The sequence below is a fragment of the Arvicola amphibius genome, chromosome 15, assembly GCF_903992535.2.
Source record: "Arvicola amphibius chromosome 15, mArvAmp1.2, whole genome shotgun sequence".
NCBI classification, from domain to species: domain Eukaryota; kingdom Metazoa; phylum Chordata; class Mammalia; order Rodentia; family Cricetidae; genus Arvicola; species Arvicola amphibius.
Window position 1 is genome coordinate 24,163,606 of NC_052061.1, and position 22,803 is coordinate 24,186,408.

Here is a 22,803-nt window from a genome sequence, read left to right on the forward strand (position 1 = left end):
ATATTGCTTTCAATGTCACATCTCTTCTGAAAGCTTGTCTTCCTTAAGAAAAATAAAATAGACTCCAAGCAGCGAGCAGTAACTCAGTTTTCTGCGGCAAACTAAGGTAGAATAAAAGCAAGTTCTTAACATCCCAACAGTTTAGGAAAAGATCTCCTTGCCACATCCCCACTCCCAAAGCATGAAGAAGACTATCAGCCTGAGCACCCTGAAGTTCTCAGTCCCTTGGCAAGGGTGGAGCACAGATTGCCTTAGAGACAGAAAGACCTCAAACCTTGGTTCTGTGCTTACCATGAGTGAGAGCCTGAGCATTTCTCTGATGGTGAGAAAACTTTGCTCACCATTCTTATCTGCAAAGCAGAACTAGTAGTATGTATATTTTGCAAGATTTGAGTAGCACATGGTGTCCTAGTTTAGTTTCTGTTGAAATTATAAGTATCATAACCAAAAATACTTAGGGAGGAGGGCTTATATCAGCTCATAAGTTACAGTCCATGCTCAAGGGAAACCAAGGCAAAAGGACATAAGGAAGGGGCTTGCTCTGCAGCACCATTCAGCTGCTCCGCTCCACAGCTCCGCCTCACAGCACCACCCCGCATTCCACTCTGCTCAGCCAGCTCCACTGCCCAGCTGCTCTGCTCCCCTGCTCTGCTAGGGCTACCTTTCTTATACAGGTGAGGTCTGCCTGCTCAGGGGTCCTACTAACCACAGTGGGCTGGGCCCACCTGTGCTAACAAGCAATCAAAAAAATTTCCCCATGGTCATGCCCAAAGGCCAACTGATGGAGGCATTTCTTGAGCTGAGGTACCCTCTTCCCAGTTGGATCAAGTTGACTACTACAGCTAACTGTGACATGTGGCTTGATGTATTACTAGATAATTAACAGATGCTCAATATCAACTACTTTTTAGCTGGTCAACCTTAGTTTCTATTAATTGGTGTCTAAGTAAAAAGTGGAAGGATTTTTCAGTTTTATAAGACAAAATCATTTTCTAATTTGATCAGTGTATTTTCAGACTTTCAGGGAGAAATACAAAAGTAAAGGTCACTAATGTACAAGCTTATTAACCAAATATTTCACTCTATCTTTAGACAGTACTTAAATATATAGTAGTAAAGTATGGCTGTAAACCACAAAAGTTGTTAGACTCTTCCATGAACTCGGTCACATTAGAAGTATCATGGGTGTGGCAATAAAAAAATGTGTTTGAAACAGTCACTATATAAGAGATTTTTCAGAACTGTCATTACTAAATAAAGTCAAAACATTCATTGGGCTTCTGAAAAAGTTGAAAAAATACCCCCCAAAAATTTGATTCGTTAAGAGCACTGAGACCAAAATCAGAAGAATTTTACAATGGGCTGCTTCAAAGGCTGATTTGGAGGCAGCTTCAGAACCACACCAGCTCAGACAAGGGAAGATCAATGTAGCACATTACAGACTTCAGGCACTACTACATCCTTGGATTCCAGTTTCTTGGTATTCAGAAGAAATGCCAGAAAACACATACTGTGATAGAATCATGTTGGAAGCATCCACAGAGGGCAGAGAAACAAAAACCTACCTTCGGTGCTGAATAGATCAGATAGATGACAGCTGTTTTATACCAAACAGTGGTCAGAATGCTTCTCTTTAGTCTGTGTAGTAACTGTCATACACAGTCTAACATGAAACTCAGGAATCTCTTCCTCTCTTTGATAATTATAATTATTGTCATTTTGATTGAATTATGAATTGCCTAAAGGATCAGTAAAGCACATGCTTTGATGTGAACATCAGGGTGTACGGAAACGTGATTAGACTATGTGAGCTCTTGCCCAATCAATGCTTCAGTCCATTTATAGAGTCACAATCAGAAAGGACCACAGGAAGATGATGGAGCTTTGGAAAGAAGCTTCCAGTTGGAGGATGGCAGTATACTGAGGTCTTGGTCAGGGAGATTTTTGTCCAGGTGCTTCCTATCCCCATGTGTTTTGACAGCCTTGCAGAGAACATTGCTCTCTCATGAATTCTTCTTCCACATGTCCCCGACTAACCACAAGCCCCACAACACAAGGGAACCAGACAGCATGGGTTAACCCTTGAAACAGCCTCGACTGGTTAACCCCTGAAACAGCCTTGACATGTTAATCCCTGAAACAGCTATCGCTCTTAACCCCTGAAACAGCCACCATGATAACACCTGAAATGGTCAACATGGGTTAAACCTCTAAAATGGCCACCATGTGTTAACCTCTTTAGCAGCAGCTACCATGGGTTAACCCCTGAAACAACCACCATGGGTTAACCCCTGAAACAGCCACCATGAGTTTAATACCTGAAATGGTCACCATGGGTTAAACCTCTAAAATGGCTACCATGGGTTAAACCTCTAAAATGGCTACCATGTGTTAACCCCTGAAACAGCCAACATGGGTTAACCCCTGAAACAACCACCATGGGTTAAATCCCTGAAACAGCCACCATGGGTTGAATCTCTGAAACAGCCACCATGGGTTGAACCCCTGAAACAGTCACCATGGGTTAACCTCTGAAACAGCCAAAATGGGTTAAACCTCTGAAACAGCCACCATGGGTTAAACCTCTGAAACAGCCACCATGGCTTAATCTCTGAAACAGCCACCATGGGTTAATCCCTGAAACAGCCACCATGGGTTAAACCCCTGAACTGTAAGTCTTTTCTGCTTTAAGTTGATTTTAAGGCATTCAGTTACACTGGTAAACATATTAATAACATACTACCTTTAATAATGTCTAGCATATTAGCTTCTCAGTGAGACTATAATTCTGCTAATTAGCTATTGAAGTATAAATGCAAACAAGATAAGTAAGTTACCTGGGCCCAAAAGAATGATTTTGTAGCAGGAAATATGGAAGCAAACTAAACTTGTGGAAGAATCCTTGGAGCTAATCAAGGATACCTGACACTGCTCCCAATGGCACTGAACACCTTCCTCACCCATTTGTCTAAGATGATGGTTGATGGACAGCATATGAAGCTACTTCCCAAACAGAACGTCTGCTGCTTGTTCCGTCAACCCTCTGCTGTACAGCACTACCAGGAAAGGTTTTTCTTTTCCTTTTAAGGTATATTTAGCCTGAAAAAAAGTAACTTCTTCTAGTATAGTCTGTTATAAACTAAGTGTAACAGGGTATATATAAGCAACCTCATCAGGAGGAAGAAGCAGGAAGTGTATATACATACTGGCTGGCCAAGATTTGTCAATAATAATGATAACTAACAAAAAACAATTAACTTTTTAATATCAGCACTATTTTCTACTGGATGTCTCCTAAATTACAAAATTAGAAGCTAAGTCATATATTCTTATAAATCCAAGAACACTCCGATTTAACACAATAGGTGCTAAACTATTTGATCCTTTATCTCACAAGAAGATGTCTTGCTTAAGGTTGTGTGTCTCATTCAACACATTGCACCAAAGCCACACTTGTCTGCAGGCTCTGTTATAAGGTGTCTCCATGGTCAGAACTTTATCTTACTATGAGGACCCAAGGTCTAACCATGTTGTTAAAATTATCTGGAAGGGAGAAAGTTTAATTACTCTGCACTGCAGAGAGGAGGCAATCAAAGAAACATGCTTTGATTTTCAAATGTTTCTTAGAATCCTATATGAAAATTAGTAGAAACAGAATACCAATTTATGGAAATGCTATACTGGGATCTATTATTTTGATATTTGGCTAATGTACTATTTAAACTTTAAAACTGAATAAACTTTAAAAATGAATAAAAAAGAAAAATCAATTAATTTAGCCCTGCTTATTTTTATTTAAACATACAAAATTCTCACTACAGCATTTTTCTATAGACAACTAAAATCCTAATAAATTCAGCTTCAAATATTAAAAGTTAACATTTCATTATTTACCAATTAGCATTTAATGAGATTTGTGTATGAGAGGTTAAAGAAATATAAATATTAATGGTGTGGCTGAAAAATTCCAGACAGTAGGACAGGATGATTATGGGTTCTCAGCTACATATAAGTCACTGAGAAAAGTGCTTTATGGAATGTATTCTTTGACCCTCTCAAAGTGCCCAGCATTGCCTCGAGGTAATTTGTCATTCACTAAAAGATTTAATGACCTTAACAACCAGTTTATGGACACTCCTTTTCCAAACTCCCTAAAATATATGTAACCTGCAATCATAGACAACTCTCCAGTGCCTATAAGTAGTTACTTTTTGTATGATGGCCTTTTAATTAGGAATTTATACAACCTGTAGCAAATGCATATTTATATACCCTCTCTTCCTACAAGGAAAAGGAGAAAAGAGGGTGTGATCTAGCAGATAGACAAATGGACTGGTTAATGAGACTATGAACCCAACTAGCCTACAATGAGGAGGCAGTGGATAAGTCATAGAGCCACTTGTCCAAACCACACTCTTTCTGCTATTTCTATAATAAAGCAAATATTTTCAGCTCTCTATGCTCCCAATTCAACTTGTTCCAAATTCGGGGGTTTAAAGGGTGATATTATTTATTATAATTTTGTTTGTTACCTCCTTTCAAGCCCCCCTCTACTGTCTACACTTTTGAAGAGAATAGAAGGTCATTTCTGCTATCCTAAAATTCTACATCCCTCGTAACCCCAACTAGGCACTCAGTATAGCTGTGGCACAAAACGTGATTGGGAAGTAAAGGTTGAAATCGTTGGCCCATTAGTCATGGTTCTACAATTACCCTAACAAGGAAAATATGTTTAAAAAGTCAAATCTAAAACTGAAGTTTACTTTTAAAACTCTACTGAACTAGTACCCTAATGCCTGTTATAACAAGTTTGCTAGTAACTCGGTGACATAAACAGTAGAAACTTAGACTCTCCAAAATCTGTAGGCAATCATCCCCAAATCAAGGAGCCAGTGAGGCCAGTATCCTTCACTAAAGAAGGCTGTCACTACAAATAAGAAACCATATCTAAGAAACTACCATTTTACTTCCTCAAAAGTTGATATTAATCTAAAACTCATGCTGTGACATTAACCCCTTGTAAAACACTAGACAAAGTTCTTAACTCTTCTCAACCTGTGAAAAACATAGAGCAAGTGTAATCAGACAACCTGCAAGCACTTTATTCCGGGATTTTCTGGGTTAATAAAATTAGAATTACTAGAAGAAAGTGGGTTAAAAAATTAATAGATTTTTTTTCTAAATTCTTATAATGTCCATATTTAAGATCCTGTAACTGTATCAAAAGTTTTCACATAAGAAACCCTATTACAGAAAGGCAATAAATCTCCTGTTTTATTCACATCCTCATCCTGTACCCATCTGTTTCAAAGATACAGTGTGAAGAGAGGAAGGGCATAGAGATTCCTGTGATCCAGATGTGTGTTGTGAAGCTATGTGATTTCATCCAGTTACTAAGAATTCTAAGAATTCTTTGTAGGTCCTTTCTAATGCAAAGTAAGAAAAAAGAAAAAAAGGAAGGAAGGAAAGGAAAGGAAGGAGGAAAAGAAGGAAGGAAGGGAGGAAGGAAGGAAGGAAGGAGGAAGGAAAGAAGGAAGGAAGGAAGGAAGGAAGGAAGGAAGGAAGGAAGGAAGGAAGGAAGGAAGTTCCATAAAGAAAAATGAGAAGAAGCAAGAAACCAAATTGAGAATTAGAAGCAGGGTCACAGTTCTTTGTGTGAGCATCTCCCAAGGGTATCCAGAGTTCACCTCTTCATTAGAAAGTCAGCAACAAGGGACTGCCTCTATGAAAAGAGAGGTAGTTCCAAGTTTGAAAGCTTCAAAGATCAAATTGTGTTGTGATGCTAAATAATTTTCTACCTAACTGAAAGAATATCCTTGTTTCTATTTTCTAAGAAATTGTCATGGATCCCAGACTTAAATCCTGCCAAATAATTTTGTAGAAATAAATATAAAAAACAGTTTTAACACTTTGCTACCATCACATGTGTTCTAGAAGTCATTAAAATAGAGAATGGGATATTTTATAAACATCATTGATCAAAACACTGAAAAGTTGTTGTAACTGTAGCCACAGAAATAAGCACAAAACAAAGCCATTTTTCTTTAGAGATTTCACTATTGCTTTCTATAAATGCAGCACTTAATAACACCTGAAGGAAAACATTATTAAGTACATATGCCTTCGTTGCATGTGTAAAGGAAACCATTTGTGGCTTGGTAACCAAAGAATACATACATGCTCACAAGGTCTACACATTTCCAGCTACCTCCACATATACACCTCAGAACAGAATTCCCTCCCCTCCCTTCTCTCTCTCTCACACATGTCTCCTTTCAAACTACTTTAAGACAAGTATTAACCCTAGATGCATGTGTTCTGTTCATAAATATCATTAAATGTCACAAAGTTCAGTTATTCCGTCGTAAAATTTAACCCAAAAGTAAAGTTATATACCTTTATTCCCAAAGAAGAGAACGAATACATATACACTATCTGCTTCATGCTGTTTTTAAAAGTAGTATTTACAAAATGGATTTCTTCATGATATCTCCAATTTCTAACACTCATTAATTTGATAATCTATCATTCAAAATTCTAAAATAATTGAGTCATAACTTGTTGGAAAAATCACAATTGGAATTGGTTAATCAGTACTTTAGAATCTATAAGCTTAAAGAGAACTTCAGTTCATATTTTTCCTGATTTTACTCTATTAAGAAAAAAGTCAAGTATAAAGAACATATTTGCTATAACTATTTGATATAATAATTGTCACAGCATTTTAAAAAACTTGATATCTTTGGATCAAATTCAAAGAAATGTTTAGCATGTTCGCACATAGATACTCCTATTTTCAGAAGAAAATGCAACAAAATTTGTCAGCCTGAGTAGAGTACAAGTACTAAAACAGATTTTCTCTTTTTAATCTCACAAACTTTAATCAAGTTCTGAAATTAATGCCACTGATATTTTAGATTACATTTCCAGTCACCCTGAAATGAAGATTAGAAATACATTTAAGAAATGGATCCAAGGTACAGACCTAATGTATAATTTTTGAGATAAGAGCCTTGACAAATGAACCGCAATTTTAACTCACACATCAGTCCTACGATCAGTGCTACCTGGCAGGACACGTACAAAGGCTCTGAGTCAAATGCCCTGATGTCCACAGAGCCTGTAATGAGATGCCCTGGGGGATCACTGTTTGGACTCTGACAAATGCTTCACTCCCTTCTCACACGCCTCACTCCTAATCTCTTGTGTACAAATAAACTGCCAGAGAGAAATGTCTTCCCAAGATCATTGCTGTCATGAGTTTTTCATCTTCTCCCTACCAGACACTCACAACTATTTTTGTTACTCTTAACATTTTACCTCCATCTCTACAGAAGCATAGTCTTTCCTCCTTCCTCACACTGCCATAAACTCTCCACGATGCCCTAAAGATCTTAGGACTTGTCATCAGGTAAGTTGGCTCTCACTGTATCCTCCACCAGGTCCCCCACCTTCCTCCCTAACTCTAATTTAAGGGCATAGCTCTCCAGCAGCTCCAGCAAATTCTTCCCATCCATCCCTCATGCTCTGGGGCTCTATGAAGTTAGTCTCCTTGTAGAAACTTTCATATCTTGTCTCTTTCCTATCAAAATAAAACTTAGCATTATCAGTTCATTTTCATACTCTGCCATACTATGCCTCTGCCAGACTGACCCCCTCCTGGTCTCTCTAAACTCTGTTACTTCTGATCCTATGTTATCTTCAAGGGAAGAACTCATTTTGAAATTCATTTCCTCTAACCTGCCTATCTACCTATATCAATACCCAAGCTCTTATCTGTATCCTAGGACTCTTGGTCATCTATTCTGGGCCCTCTGAGGCATTTTCTTCCCTTGTAGAATCATGAATAACATTCTTCATGCCCTCCCAATTCCCTCACAGCTGCTCTTTCCTACTCCTTTGCAACAACTCTTCTGATTCCCTGAGGCTTGGTCCTTAGATTCCTTCCACCTTTGTTTATTCCCTATATGACCCTCTCAAAGTCTATGAGAGGAACATCCTATATATTCATGTCATTTGGTAAATAAACACTAAATTTAGATATTGACAACACATAATGTGTTTAGTCAAATGTGAAGGTTGTATAGAAAACATTTTTTTGAAAATTGTCGTAGTCCATTCTGTGCAGCTATAATGAGTCTTTACGATTGCTGTCTCAGTTAATTTTCTTGGTGCTGTGAAAATATCCTGGCAATAAAAGCAACTTGAGGACAGAAGAATTTATTTTGGCTCAGGTTGTAGGGTAAGTAAGAATAATCACACGGGGAAAGCCAAGTCAAGAGGAGACTGGGATGGCTTGTGTGCTTAGTCAAGTTCCTACTTTCTATGTATTCCAGACTCAATCCCAGTAAATAATGAAAGACTACCCAGTTAATCAGATTGAATAAATCAGTCCCAGGTAAGGCCACTTGATCTTGGTAACCTCTTACCACTTTGATTCAGACCCTGTCAACTAGACAGGGAGCACTAGCCATCACAACTGGGTAATTTATTATAAATGGTTTTTTTTCAGCTCTATATGCTAAGAAGAATGAGATTTAAGGGCTGGAGTATAGTGGGGACTTCTTGCTATATCATGCCATGGAAGAAAGGCAAAATGGCAAAGAAAATGAATGAATGAGAGATGGAACACACAATCTCAAGATCTGTTATTACTGCTATTGTTTCCATTATAAGCTTGAGCTGCCTATTGTCTAATTACTCATCAAAGGTCCTAATTTTAACTGTTGCACTAGGAATTGAATTTCTATAATTTTCTTATATGGATGGCACCTAATGTGAAAAATAGTAAAGTACCTCAATAATTTCTGTATTGACTACTGAGATAATATCGTAGATACATAAAGAATATTATTAAAACATTTTAAACTTGTTTTAAATATTTTAAGGGGCTCCAAGAATATTTTCAGTATTGATTCTTGACTCGTGTTTCTGTTGGGAAATACTGGTTTATACCTGGCCTAGTTTAACTGTCAACTTGATACAGTAGACTCACCTACAAAAATAAAGTCTTGATTGAATATTGCCTTTCTCAAGTGGTCTGTGGATCTGTCTGAGGGGTTGTTTTGACTTCCTAATTGATATAGGAGGACCCAGTTCATGTGGGTGATGCCATTTTCTGGAATGCACAAGAAAGCTAAAGAAGCATACACTTGTGAGAAACTAGCCAACAGCCCTCACTGATTCTGCTGAAGTTCCTGACCTGCCTGCTCCCAGAGGTGAAATGAAATCTAGAAATGTAAGCCAAATATACAGAGTGCAACAGAAGCAAAGTAGGAAATACATTAACAGACTCAATCCTATGAGTCAACACTTAAGGGAAAAAAAACTCTTCAACATCATGATTTGGATATCTAAATGCCTCCTTGTACCAATCATATCCAAATCCTAAGTTGGTTTGTGCCCATTAAAACCTACATGCCCACACAGGGCCCAGAGGATCCAGCCAAACTTTCATGGTACTAAAAGACACCATGAAAACTTCTGAAAGAGGAAGGCAACTAGCAGTCCTGTCCATCTATGATACACTTAAGAACCACAACACAATCAGCATGGCACAAGAACTCTAAGAGTGCAACAGTGGCACACACAACGTGGCAGTAACCAACAACTCTCTGATTGGTCTTAAAACCTGTTCAAACCCAGTCAACTCCTCAGGGTTAGTGAAGTCATAATCTTGAAGAACCTTTGAGAACCACTTAATGAATAATTATAATCAGCACAATCCCTAACTACATTCTAAATGAGTGTCCTCACACCACCAAATAAGTATCATTCACACCCCTCATCAAGGAAACTTCTCTTTACATTAGGAGATCGTTACAGAAAATGACAACCAATCCGAATGCCAAGTTGTGGAGTTCAGTCTCAGCTGATACATCTACAACACAACTTGTATTTAAGGCCTTGTGGACTATGCATCAGAAGTTCCCCATGACAAGAGCAAAAGTTCATCCTTGAATGTCTGTTTCCCTCACACACCCACATCTCATCTCTCAACAAACACTGACACATTCTGTCCTTAAGATAATTTTAAATCAAAATTTTAATGCAGTGGTCTTCGGAAATAGGAACAAAGAAGGCAAAATAAGCACAATGCGAGAGTTAACATAAGAGTCTTTTGTAAGTTAACCATTCTTTAAGGAATATGGTTGCTTAACCATGTGAGAAGCTTGTGGAATATTATTGCTATCCCTTTGCTCTAGAAGAAAGAAGAAAACATTCCCCCATCAACACCAAATTCTCCCCTGGTTGCCAAATGTTGATGCTAAATTAAGCAGGTAGGATTCCGAAGGCCTGTAACTGAATGCAGTCATCACAAAAGTATCTGTAATGGCTGAAACAGGAAGCGAGGCAATCTAACTTCAAGTGGTATATGTAAAGCATTTGACAGAACAGCATACATACAGTGTTATGCTGAAGTGAGCTCCTGTCTGCCCGGGAGAGCAGATCCATTCATATCTCCATATATCTCTTGTCGTGCGTGAGAACACACTGGAGTATTTCTGTCATTGACACCAACAAATGCTACAAACCATAGGGCTTCCTCCCTCCCCACCTCAGACAATTGCTAATAATTTGCCAGCATATCAGCTGTTACAAGATCCTGTGTCAATAATGCCCCAGCTCATCATTGAAATGAAGCTACATTAGTTTTGTTTGGTTGGTTTAATTCAGTTTAGAGTTTATCTTGTTTTCCATGTTAAAAGCTCTTGTGTGTTTGCCCCATTGCCTAGAGCATCCTGCTACTTATCTGAATTATTAGTATTCATTTCTTACACCTTAGCTCAAATATCACCCTCTGGTCTAACTCTATTGTTACACTCTTTCATTGTGCACATGTGATTATGTAACTGACATTTATTTATCCGCCTGTTGTAATATTGTTCTAAGAATATAATTCAGGTCTAATTTTTTTCACCTATATAGTTTCTGTACTGACCTGTGTCTGAATCTGAATCTCTGAACAAAACATTGCTAATCAAATATTTAAACTCTTAGTACCATCATCACATAAGTAAAACCATTGTAAGAAAATTTAAAAGGAGGTTTCATGGTTGAAAATGTAGGGAGTCTCACTGGGAGGACACAGGATTTTATTGGTATACATCATCTCAGCATTATCCCTTGACTTCTAACTGTCATCTAGCACAATCTAACTACAAAAAGTTGAAGAAATTTATTCCAGATGAGTACCAAGGAAGAAAAAGATATTATCTGGTGAGTATCTACCAGTCCCTTCCAGTCTGTCTTTCTGGACACCAAAAATCATTAATTCTTCATCCCTGAAAGAAAATGCTTTTTCACCACAAGGAAGCAACCTGGAGTTTTCAGAGGCTTGACATTCAGCTCTGAGTCCTTATCTGATGCTTTAGCGTCACTATCAGATTGACTTGTGGCTCCGGGTGGCCTAGTTTTGTGAGAACCATGTACAAAAGTTCCTGCCTTCTTCCACAGAGCACACAGCATGCAATGGAAACACAGGGACACCTCCACTAGTGAAAGAGGAAAGCAGACACAGCAGTCACTTCCATAGAAGGTGCAGAGCCTGCTGTGGGTGGGAAGTTCTTTCTAGGGGTCACTCTCTTCCTAATGTCCCCTGGGAAGTATTTGACTGACTCCCCAGTTGCCTCTTGCTATTATCCTCGCTGGAGGCTACACAAGTTGTTCAGTTCACTTCCTGCAGGTTATTTTACATTTTCAACACACAATTAAACCTAAGCTCATAGTTTATTCAGTAAAGGAATTTTCTTTTAAAATTGATATTTCTGATCTATTTGCTTCCAATTAATTCTACATGCCAACAACCTCATTCAAACTCTCTTTTCATTCATGGTTCTAAAGCATACTTTATTTTCTTAGCCCTTGCTTTAGTCTGTCAATGGTGACTGCTTTGGATTATCTCACCAATAGGGTGGGTTATGAAAGGCACATCCTTATTAGATTCTTTGCTGCAATAATAATTCTTGTTGGAGATTTAGATCAAAACCAAAGTTCCAAACTTTGATTTCTTATTGCAAACATGATAGTATTTTTCTTGGTTCAATTTATTCTTTTTTTTTTTTTTTTTTTTTTGCCTTAATGATTAAAGGCAAACAGAACCACTAATATAATGCTATCTCTGAGCTTCTTTACCTGGAACTACAACACTTAGTAGTACATGATCTACATATCCTTGGTAGTGGGTCTACCATTACATAAGATGTGTTCCTACATACACCACTTACATAAAGGGCATCATGCTGTCTCGGTAGAAATCTTTAGAGATGCAGCACTTGCCCTCGTTCTTATTCTCTGTTTTTCTGTTGACTAATAGATCACTCTGCCCCCTGACATCTACAGAATCTTCCCTCTCATGTCTAACCCCAAGTGCTACCATCTTAATTGAAGCTGTCCTACTGTAACTGAAGTAATCTCTCCTTACTAGTCTACATGTCTAAAATACACCACATCCCCTTCTCTGATGCCTGTAAACATTCCAACTTCAGTTTTTATTGAAAGTATTTGGATTATTACTTTACTTTGCAGTTAAAGTTCAATGTTCATTACCATCTAGTGTCATTTCTAAGACCCCCTAATCATCAGATGTTGGGCCAAAATTATCTCAAGGCCTGTACCTTGAGGCCAGAAGGACAGAAAATAGCCTGGCTCGAGTTTGAAGGATAGTTTCAAAACTAGGTAGATACTCCTCCTGCCAGAGGGAGGACTTGGCTAACTCTCATTGGCTGGAGGTACCCCTGTGTCACATAATGTCATTTAACCTATATAAACTGATGCTCACAGTAATAAACTAAGTTCCTGCTTTGACTTGACCCCCTATCGCATCTGATTGTCCTGCGTTGTGGGGCTACAGAACAGGTGGATCATACACTCACCTTTTACTGGGGAATAAGGCTAAGAATGCCTGGCAACTGGTGCCAGAAAGTGAGGCTCAACCGGTCCCAGGGCTAAGCAGTCGGTCAAGGTGAGTGGGACCCCACAATGGTTACTTCACACAAAAAAAATGACACAGCACATACACTGAGATATATGCTACTCTCCCAAAGCCTGGAATTGTCAGACCACAATGCAATCCATGCATGGGAGGATATAATTACCCTGGCCCCCTGAGTACCCACTGGAAATCTTTTCTCATGGGACATGTGGAAGCATGTGGAGACTCTGGCCAGAGAAAGAGAAAAACACTTTGATATACCTCCACCATTGGGATTCTATCCCACTATTGCGGTCCTTAAGGCATGTTTTCACCCTGCTGCTTTGCCTCCCCCAATGGAGGCTAGGAAAAGGTCAGAGACCAGGAGAGATCTAAAGAATCCCAAAATAACCAACTGGCTAGAATGGCAGGGGAGAAGGAGACAGGAGAGGATCAGGAAAAGGAGAAAGATTGGGAGAGGTCTGAAGAATCCAAAAGTAACCAATTAACCAAAAGAATGGGAAAAAAATGAGTCAGATGACAGGGAAGAACAAAAATGGGTGCAATTTACTGAAGAGCAGTCCCGAGGGAAGGAATGTGGAAGGCAGGGTCAAAACAAAAAGGAGAGTAGATATTGCCTGTGACAAGGAACAGCCACCTCCTTATGCCCCCAGCCACCCTGGAAAGGATAAAATGGGAGAGGGGAATGGGACAAATAATGGGGTTCTATCAATGCCAGGAGGAAATGAATATTCTAGCCTCCAGAAGAGACTGCAAAGTTGGGACTTCCACACAGAGGAATGTGGTGCGGAGCCTCCTGGGGATCCAAACCCTAATTATTCCAAGGCCTATAGGGCTAAGTTTTACGGACCCCATGTCTTCCTGGCCAATGTTGCCCCCATCCTAATCATACCCTAGCCTGGTATACTTGGGAAGCTAAGGAGCTGAAAGAATTGAGGAAGGCAGTGGTCGATGGCCCCAACTCCCTTGGGACATGACTCTCCTTCAGGACATAGTCTACCATTCTTGTGTCCCCAAGGACTGGTATGATCTGGCTAAGGCCACCCTTGGGGGGATCCCAATATGTTAAATGGATGCCCTTTTTTTAAGGAGACCTGTCACACTAGGGCAGAGTTCAATAGAACAGCCGACCCCCCAATTCCCATCACTTATCCTATGCTAACTGGTAAGGGGAAGGCTTTTCTACTGGGGTCCAACAAGCTACAACTGTGGCTCTTTATCAGGACCAAGTTAGACAAGCAGACCTGGAGGCCTGGGCCAAGCCAGAGGAGGGACCCACCTATAGCTGGCACAATGAAAAAACTGTGGGAGCCACTTCCAGACTTTATTGCCCATGTGCAGACCAGCCTTGAGAGGAAATTACCTCCCGTTGGGCTTAGAGACCAAATTACTAAACTCCTAGTCTGGGAATGTATGAACTAAAATATTAGGATGGCTTGTGCTGGTCTTAGGGAAGGGTCCATGAGTCAATGGGTTGTGGCACCGCAGAATGTCGGGGCCCAGTCACATACCAACCAGACTCTTGTGGCGGCCTTTCAGGCCCAGATTTATACTCTATCCTCTTCTATTACTCAAGCCCTGGCAGCTGTACAACAAAACCAAACACCTGGGAAATATTTCCTATGCAGTCAACTGGGGAATTTTAAGAGGGATAGCCCACAAAAGGGCAATAAGACCAAGGTGCGGAAGGGAGCCCTTCCATCTCCCTGCCCTTGCTGCCACAAGGGGTGCCAACCAATACCCTCCTATCTAGTTTAAAGGTTGATTTGCAAGTGGTTTTCTATTTTTTTATCTGAGCCTCAATGAGGAGGATTGCGAAGTATGCCTTTTCCATTCCTACAGTTAACTCCTTTCGACCTGACAAAAGATATGAATGAACTATTCTCCTATATGGGATGGCCAATAGTCTGGCCTTTTGCCAACAGTATTTGTATAGTATCCTCTGTCCTTATTTTGACAAAGATATTACCCTCCTATATGTTTATATTGATGATCTAATCATTGGGCATTTGGAAGAATCTGGGCTAGCTCCCTGGGTACCCACTATTGTTGATATCCTCTAACAACATGGCTTTAAAATAGCCCCAAACTAAATACAAAAGGTACCTCCAATTTATATATTAGTATCCCAATTAACACTCACTCAAGTCAAAGTGAATGGACCCCAATTGCCTCAGCCTCTCACTTTATCAGAGTTACAAAAGATACTGGGAGAAATGAACTAGGTAAGGCCCTGGTTGCCTGTAAAGACTGGGAGACTAGGTGTGTTGTATGATCTTCTAAAATGGGTGCAACCTCATGAGATCATTTCCTTGCCCCCTAAGGGCCATCAGGCACTCACTGAATTCATCAACATGCTCCATCAGGCTTCTTTGGCAAGATATAATCCTAACATTCCAATCCAAGGATGGATATTATTAGGGAAAAATGCTGGCTGCCATTGTTCCACAGTCACAACCACTAGAGTGGATACAAACCACCCTGGGGGGGCACTCCCAAGGTGTACTCTCTATTCAGTCAAATAGCTGATATGATCATAAAAATCAGGGATGCATCCCTCCAACATTATGGAAAAGATCCCTCTAAATTAATAATTTCATTCAAAATTAAGAATTTAGAATGGGTGGCCAGACATTGGTCTTGATTGAGTCTCACCCTGCAGGGATTTCTGGGGACTGTGGACACCCACTTTGGGAAGTCCCAGTTAGTGAAGCTATATCAAGAACTACACTGGAGAGTCCCCTTAGTCTTTTCCTCCAGGCTTCTGCCCCAAGTACTCACTGTTTTCACAGATGGTGGGAAGAATGGGGCCGCCTATGTAGTTTTCCCTGCGGGAGGACCAAGACAAAGACTACCAAAATTCTCCCTTGTGGGGGATCTGCTCAATATAAGGAAATAATGGCCATATATATTGCCCAAAAGAGGTCCCAGAACCCAGAAACCTCTATTTAGACAACTCTTATGTGATAAACCTACTGACACACTTACCCTATGCCTTTTCAGAATGGATGCTAATCCTATTTCTGCCTTGATGATACAACTTGGATCACTCTTAGAAGGTAGAAAAAAACCATATATATATTCAACATCTCAGAGGACACCAAAACCTCCCTGTCCAAGGAAATGCTGCTGCAGATGCTGCAGCTTCAGGGGCCTGTCTCATAAAGGTCTCAACTCTACTCACACAAAATGCTACCCAATTTCATGACTTAACTCATGTTAACTGGAGAGGACTCAAATACACCCAGATTCCTACAACAAAATTAAAGAGAATTGTTCACAATGTAAGACTTGCCAACAGTTTCTCTGTAACCCCTCCTTTACAAGGGCCAGGGGTGAACCCAAAAGGTTTAGGATCCAATATCATCTGGCAAAGAGATGTAACACATTACCCTTAATTTGGCAAATTAAAATGTATGTTTGTGACCATAGACATGTACTCTAAGGTGGGGCAGGATAATTGTCTGTATTCTGTCAATCATGTTTTAAATAAGTGCTGATTGGTCAGGCAGGAAGTATAGGCAGGAAAACCAGACAGGAAGTAGAGGTGAAGCAAAGAGAACAGTAGTATTCTGGGAAGCAGGAAGCTCTCTCTGCTACTCCTGCCTAGACCACCTAAGAAGCAGGATGTAACATGCCCCCTCTGAGAAAGGTACCGAGCCATGGTGTAGGAGGTTCTTCTTTCTATGTGTTGCTTTTATTTGTTGAATAAAGAAAACTGCCTTGGCCTTTTGATAGGACAGTAGCTTGGATAGGCGGAGTAGACAGAACAGAATGCTGGGAGAAAGGAAGCAGAGGCAGAGAGCCACCCACCATGAAGCTGCCAGGTCAGACATGCTGAATCTTTCCTGGTAAGCCACAGCTCATGGTGACATACAGATTATTAGAAATGGGTTGAATCAAGACATGAGAGTTAGCCAATAAGAGGCAGTGTTTAAATTAATACAGTTTCCATGTGGTTATTTTGGGGATTAAGTTAGCCAGGTGGCCGGGAGCAAGGTGGTGGGAAGTGGCCTGCTACTTCATTTACAACACAGCCATGTGGCTAACATAGATTAGAACAATGGGTTAATATAAGTTACAAGAGCTAATAAGTAGCCTGAGCTAATGGGCCAATCAGTTTTATTACTTATGGAGATCTCTGTGTGATTTTCTTTGGGGCTAAACGACTGTGGAAACCAGGCAGACAGAAACCCCAACAAGCCCACCTCCTCCAGCTACACTAAGGCATGCTGGGCTACTGCCCACTAAGGAGAAACAGCAACCCATGCCAAAAGCCAGTTCTTACAATGTTTTGCTGCACAACAGGTCAAGACTGACAATGGCTCTTGTTTTATAAGCAAAACATTAAAAGAATTCTTCCAGAGGTGGAATATATTCCATACCACCGGGATTCCATACAATCCTCAGGGTCAAGCGATTGTAGAAAGACATAACCAATACCTCAAAGAGGTCCTTATGAAACAAAAAGGGGGAGAAGTCTCCCCCATCTACAATTGCAAAAGACATTATTAACTATCAATATTTTAAATTTTCAAAAATCAGATCAACAAAATAGATTACAGAAACATTGGGGTTAGGTAGAAGGATCCTCTCACTAATCAATGGAGGGGCCTAGATCCTTTGTTGACACAGGGCTGAGGATATGAATATGTTTTCCAAACAGAGGAGAAACGCCTATATGGCAACCTGCTCATAACTTAAAATTCCCCCCCTCCCCTCAAGATAGTGGGGAAGACCAAGATGACCAATAAAGAAAGAAAAAGATTATGGTACACAACCCTTAAATTCAAACACAAGAAAAGAAAAATCATCACTGCCCAAGGGAGACTGACCCTTGAGGAAAGTGTTGCCTGTTTATCTATTTCATATGGCTCCCCTAGCAGTAATCATGTTAACTCTTCTCACAGGGATCAAGGTCCATGCAACAAGCCCCCACCAAGAAGAGGGTGATGTGGATCTTGTCAAGCTCTGGCACTGGAGGGATACTAAACCAGACTTCTCAGATGACAACACTCTGGATGTGGTGGCCTGGCTTGATGTTTGACCTCTGCAATTTGGTGTAATGGAGCTGGGACATGGAAGACTGGATTCCAGGGATCAAATAGAGACCTGAATGTGGAGGCTCTCAGAGGTGCACCCTACCCCAGGCATCTTACCCTAATGATCTTGGGTGTACTCATATCCTTAGGAGACATGTCTTTCTGCAGACACCTTTTTATGTATGCCCAGGAAGCAACCGGACTGCCTCCCCTATTAGAAACTGTGTGTGGGGAGCTCCTGATTAATATTGTTCTTTCTGAGGATATGAGCAGAGTGGGTCTGGACACTGAATAAAACAACATGGAGATATAATGATCTCCAGGGTGTCCCAGGTACCCCATCCCAGAACCCCCTGTATAGAAGATGCACTCAATTTAGATGTAACCCTCTGATATTAAGGTTTACAGATCAGGGGAAGAAAAGGAATGTATCTTGATCATCTGGGAAGAAGTGGGGATTAAGGCTATACCAAAAGGGATATAATCATGGCCTTATACTCATGCTTCGAATGGAGATACTTCCTGAGGACCTTCCTTGGATGCTGGAGTCTACTTTCAAGCTAATGCCCATGGGGGACATTGCCTGTATATACCTCAACTTTACATACCACCGCCCTCCACTATCTACCCCTAAGATATCCTTCACTAAGTTGCCTAGATATTATTTAATGGAGCCCATTAAGATGGCCTTTATGGCTTTAAACCTTACCCATCCTGAAGCCACTGAGGCCTGTTGACTTTGCTTACAGCCACTAACCCCCCTAGTTTGAAGCCTTTGGGGTAAATTGCTCTTATGAAATACGAGATAAAGCTGATATCTGTAGATAGAAAACCCTGAAATGGGGGAGATGTCGGGACTTACTATCCCCCCTTTGGCAGATGTCGAATGGAACTTGTATCTTGTATACCAGACACCCTCTTTTTAACCTCCCTTGAGATGTGCCTAATGGGTCTATAACTTCATGGTGGGTGCACAAAAATCATGGATATTTTTGGATCTGTCAAAAGATGGGGGTTACTCCCTGCCTGTCTGACCCATTGGTCATTCAGCATAATGATACTTGCCTGCTTACATTAATTTTCCCTCATGTGCTTTACCACATGCAAGAATAATTCTTGGCTCCAAGGTATAAGAGAGAGCCCCTAACGGCCCTGAGCCATCAACACATTGATGGGACTAGAGGTGGCCAGGACTGCCCTGGTCACCTCATTCCTGGTGATTTTACAACAAGAAATGGGAACAATTCACTCACAATTGACAGCGACCTTGGAAAAGACAGAGATTGCATTATGTTTTATACAAAAGTCTTTGGAATCCTTAGCAATGGTAACCTTACAAAACAGGAGAGGCTTGGACTTGCTGTTTATGAAACAGGGAGGAATTTGCAGGGCACTTGGGGAAGAATGCTGCTTCTATGCAGACCATTCCAGCATAGTTACAAAAGTCCTAGATGAGTTAAGAAAAGATATTGATTCACTTAATTCAAGGACCCCCTATGAGACCTGGTTTAATTGGTCCCCATAGCTTACCACACTCATCTCTTCCCTAATTGGGCCATTGGTTATTTGTTTATTGATTTGTCTTTTTTGACCCATGCATTCTCCAAAGGCTGAAATTAGCTTTCCAAAAACAGATGCAATAGGGTACAACTCATGGCCTTTCGAGTACATTATGATAGGCTTGATACATCTCACCCCACAGATGAACTCTTAATTTGAGGGTATTCAGGCCAGAACTCCAGATAGCAGTGGCCCTGACCTGTACCCTCTTCCCAGTGGGCTATTCTGGCCTGGTGGCTGGGGTAAGGGTGGGATATAAAACAAAAAGGGGGGTGTTAACACAAAATTATCTCAGGGCTTATACTTTGAGGCCTGTAGGACAGAGAAAAGCCTGGCCCAAGTTTGAAGGATACTCTCAAAGCTACCACCAAGTGGGGATGAGAGACAGTAAAATCTAGGTAGATGCCCTTCCAGCCAGAGGGAGGGCTTAGCTGTCTCTCATTGGCTGGAGGTACAATGTCACTTAACCTATATAAGCTAACATTCACAGTAATAAATAAACTGAGTTCCTGCTTTGACTTGACTCCCTATCGCCCACGATTGTCCTGCATAGTAGGGTTGTGGATCTGACTGTCCTGCATTGTGAGGCTGCAGAATGGGCTGATAGTGCACTCACCTTTCCCTAGGGAATAAGGCTAAGGAGGCCTGGCAATCAGATTCCAGTTCCCTTGAAGATGCATGCTCATTCTCATGTCATCTAGCATCAGGTGCACATTAGGTCCACTGAATAGATAGGGTGTTCCTTCTTTCTTATATTAACAAACATCTATTTTTCAAACTGTACCACTTTAAAGTTCCAGGGAATACATGCTCGACTGCCTGATCAGATCAGATGTGATATTTTCCTATTGATTTTAAAGCAGCAGAGCTTCCTTCTATTTATAGTATCATCCATACTATATTCTTATGTTTTACATACCCTACTTCAGCAAAGAGCATATAAATTACATGCATCAAGTATGAACTTCTAGACTGGGACTAGTATAGCTTTTGTCTCCTTATCCCTTAAGTGATAAATAAATGAATGTTTCTGAACAACTGCATGAATCACACAATTTCAGTACCTTGATGATTCACATTGAGAGAGATTTTAATATTCAGTCTTCATCTACTGCTCTCTTAATTACCATATTTCTTTTTCCAACTTCATAATGGTTACCTCAATATGAATGTCTATTTGATAGATCTAAAAATGCAATACTTTAAGCTTCCTTCATTTCTTTCTCCACCTCCTATTATCTAAATTTCCCCTAAAACGGTTTGAATGTTTGTGTCCCTCCAAAATCATAGATATCAAGTTCAAATGGTAGAGGATGAAGCTCTTAAGACATTGCCACTCCTCAAAAGTCCCATACCATAATAGGACATAGCTTTCATTCCTTCCAAATTATGCAGCATACAAATTATTACCTAGGAAGCAGTGCTAAGGCCTTAATTAAACATAATATTTCTGTTTGTGAAGCTTCCATAACTGTGTGAAATACATACATATACAAACACACACACACACACACACACACACAAAACTCAGGTATTCTGTAGTAACAGAAACTGATTACAGAATACTCTGAATCCTTTTCTCAACTCAGTGATATCTTCTCAGATTTCTAGTTTAAAAACCTTAACATCTTCATGTCTCCACTCTATTCTGTTAATTTAAGAAAACCTGTTTATTCATCTTATAGTCCTCTGATCTGAATTTACTGACATATATTTAAAGAAACAATAGTTTCAAGGACTGACAGGCACAATATATGAGAAAGAAGGTGAGGAGCGGTGGTTTGAAAAAGAATGATGGCTTCATAAGCTCAAAAGGTTGAATATTTGGTCCCCCATTGGTGGAACTGTTTAGGAAGGACTAGGAGGTGTGGGTCTAGAGGACTAGTCATGTCACTGGAAGTGAGCTTTAGATTTCAAAAGCCCAGCACCATTTCCAACATCTCTTGCTCTTTCTACCTCATGTTTATGGATTAAGTTATAAGCTCTCAGCTACTGTTCAAATGACATTCCTGTCTGCCTGCTCCAATGCTCTCCAATATATGGTGCTCATAGACTAAAAGCTTCTGAAACCACAAACTCAATTAAATGCTTTCTTCTACAAGTTGACTTGGTCATGGTAGTTTGCCACAGCAATAAAAAAGTAACTAAGATGGGAATGTTCTTAGCTGAATTGAGAATAAAAATAATAAATGAATTACTATATTTTTGATATATTTTGATTATTTGATTGATTTTGATATATTAATCATCAAAGAAAATTCAGTAATGGAGTATACTATACAGGGTTTGTTTGCTTTCATTGTTGTTTGTATGTTTTCCTCTGCTCTCAACTACTAAAGACCACTTTATCAAGGCAAATCAGAGAGGACTAATATCCCAAGAATACACTCAAGTGCACCATTATCACACATCTCACTTCACTGCCCTAGCATAGGTCTGGTACTGGGGCTAATTCTCGGCTTGTCTCCTCATGTATCTCTGCTGTTATTTTCTCCCTTGACTCTCTGTTTCCAGTTTTATTTTTTAAAGAAATATCATGACTTTAGAATCATGAGTTGCTTTTATGAAGCATAGGTTCAAATCCTATACTGCTTGGGTGCCTCAGTCTACCCAATCTCTCCTCCCAACCTCATTTCCTAACATATATCATGATCTTTCACCCTCCTAGGGGTCAATTTATTTTGCTCCTACTCTTCAATGTAGCTTCTTTCTGTTCCCAACCTACCACTAAAGAAACACCTATTTCTAGTGAGATCTCTGCTGATAATTTTTCATTATGGTCTCTGTTACTCCTTAATGTTTTCATAACACTTGCTTTTAAGTCTAGTCCAGCAATTGTCATGCAGTGAATAAGAAAAGACAATATTTGTTGAGTGAGAAAACCACAAACAGATAAATGACTTAATAAATATTTTAGAAATACTTGAGTTAACAGGAAGCTTTCATTACTGTAGCTAGAAATGTGCTATAAGGTCATTCATTTAAGCTGTTACTATGAATAAAACAGTATCAACTTTGCCTAAAAGAAACCAAGCCCTCCACTTCAGGATGCTTCTAATAGAGAATACATGTTTCCTAATGTTGGCCTTACAGAAAACTCTACAGCCTGGGAATTCTGTTTAGGAGCTTAGATAGAGGCTACCTGCCATAGCCATCCCTCTCAACAGAAAACAAGCTGCTCAGTACCGGGGAAATAGACATTCTTGGACAATCTGTACTAGAAAAAAAATCTGCAGATAGAAAACACATAAGCCAGTTCTGGTTCTC

The 22,803-nt window shown here is 40.0% G+C and overlaps 1 protein-coding gene across 1 annotated transcript in view; it reads right to left on the minus strand.

Annotated features, from left to right (window-relative positions):
• Iqcm (IQ motif containing M) overlaps positions 1-22,803 on the minus strand; it is a 398,452-nt gene that overhangs the window by 364,824 nt on the left and 10,825 nt on the right. The window lies entirely within an intron of this gene.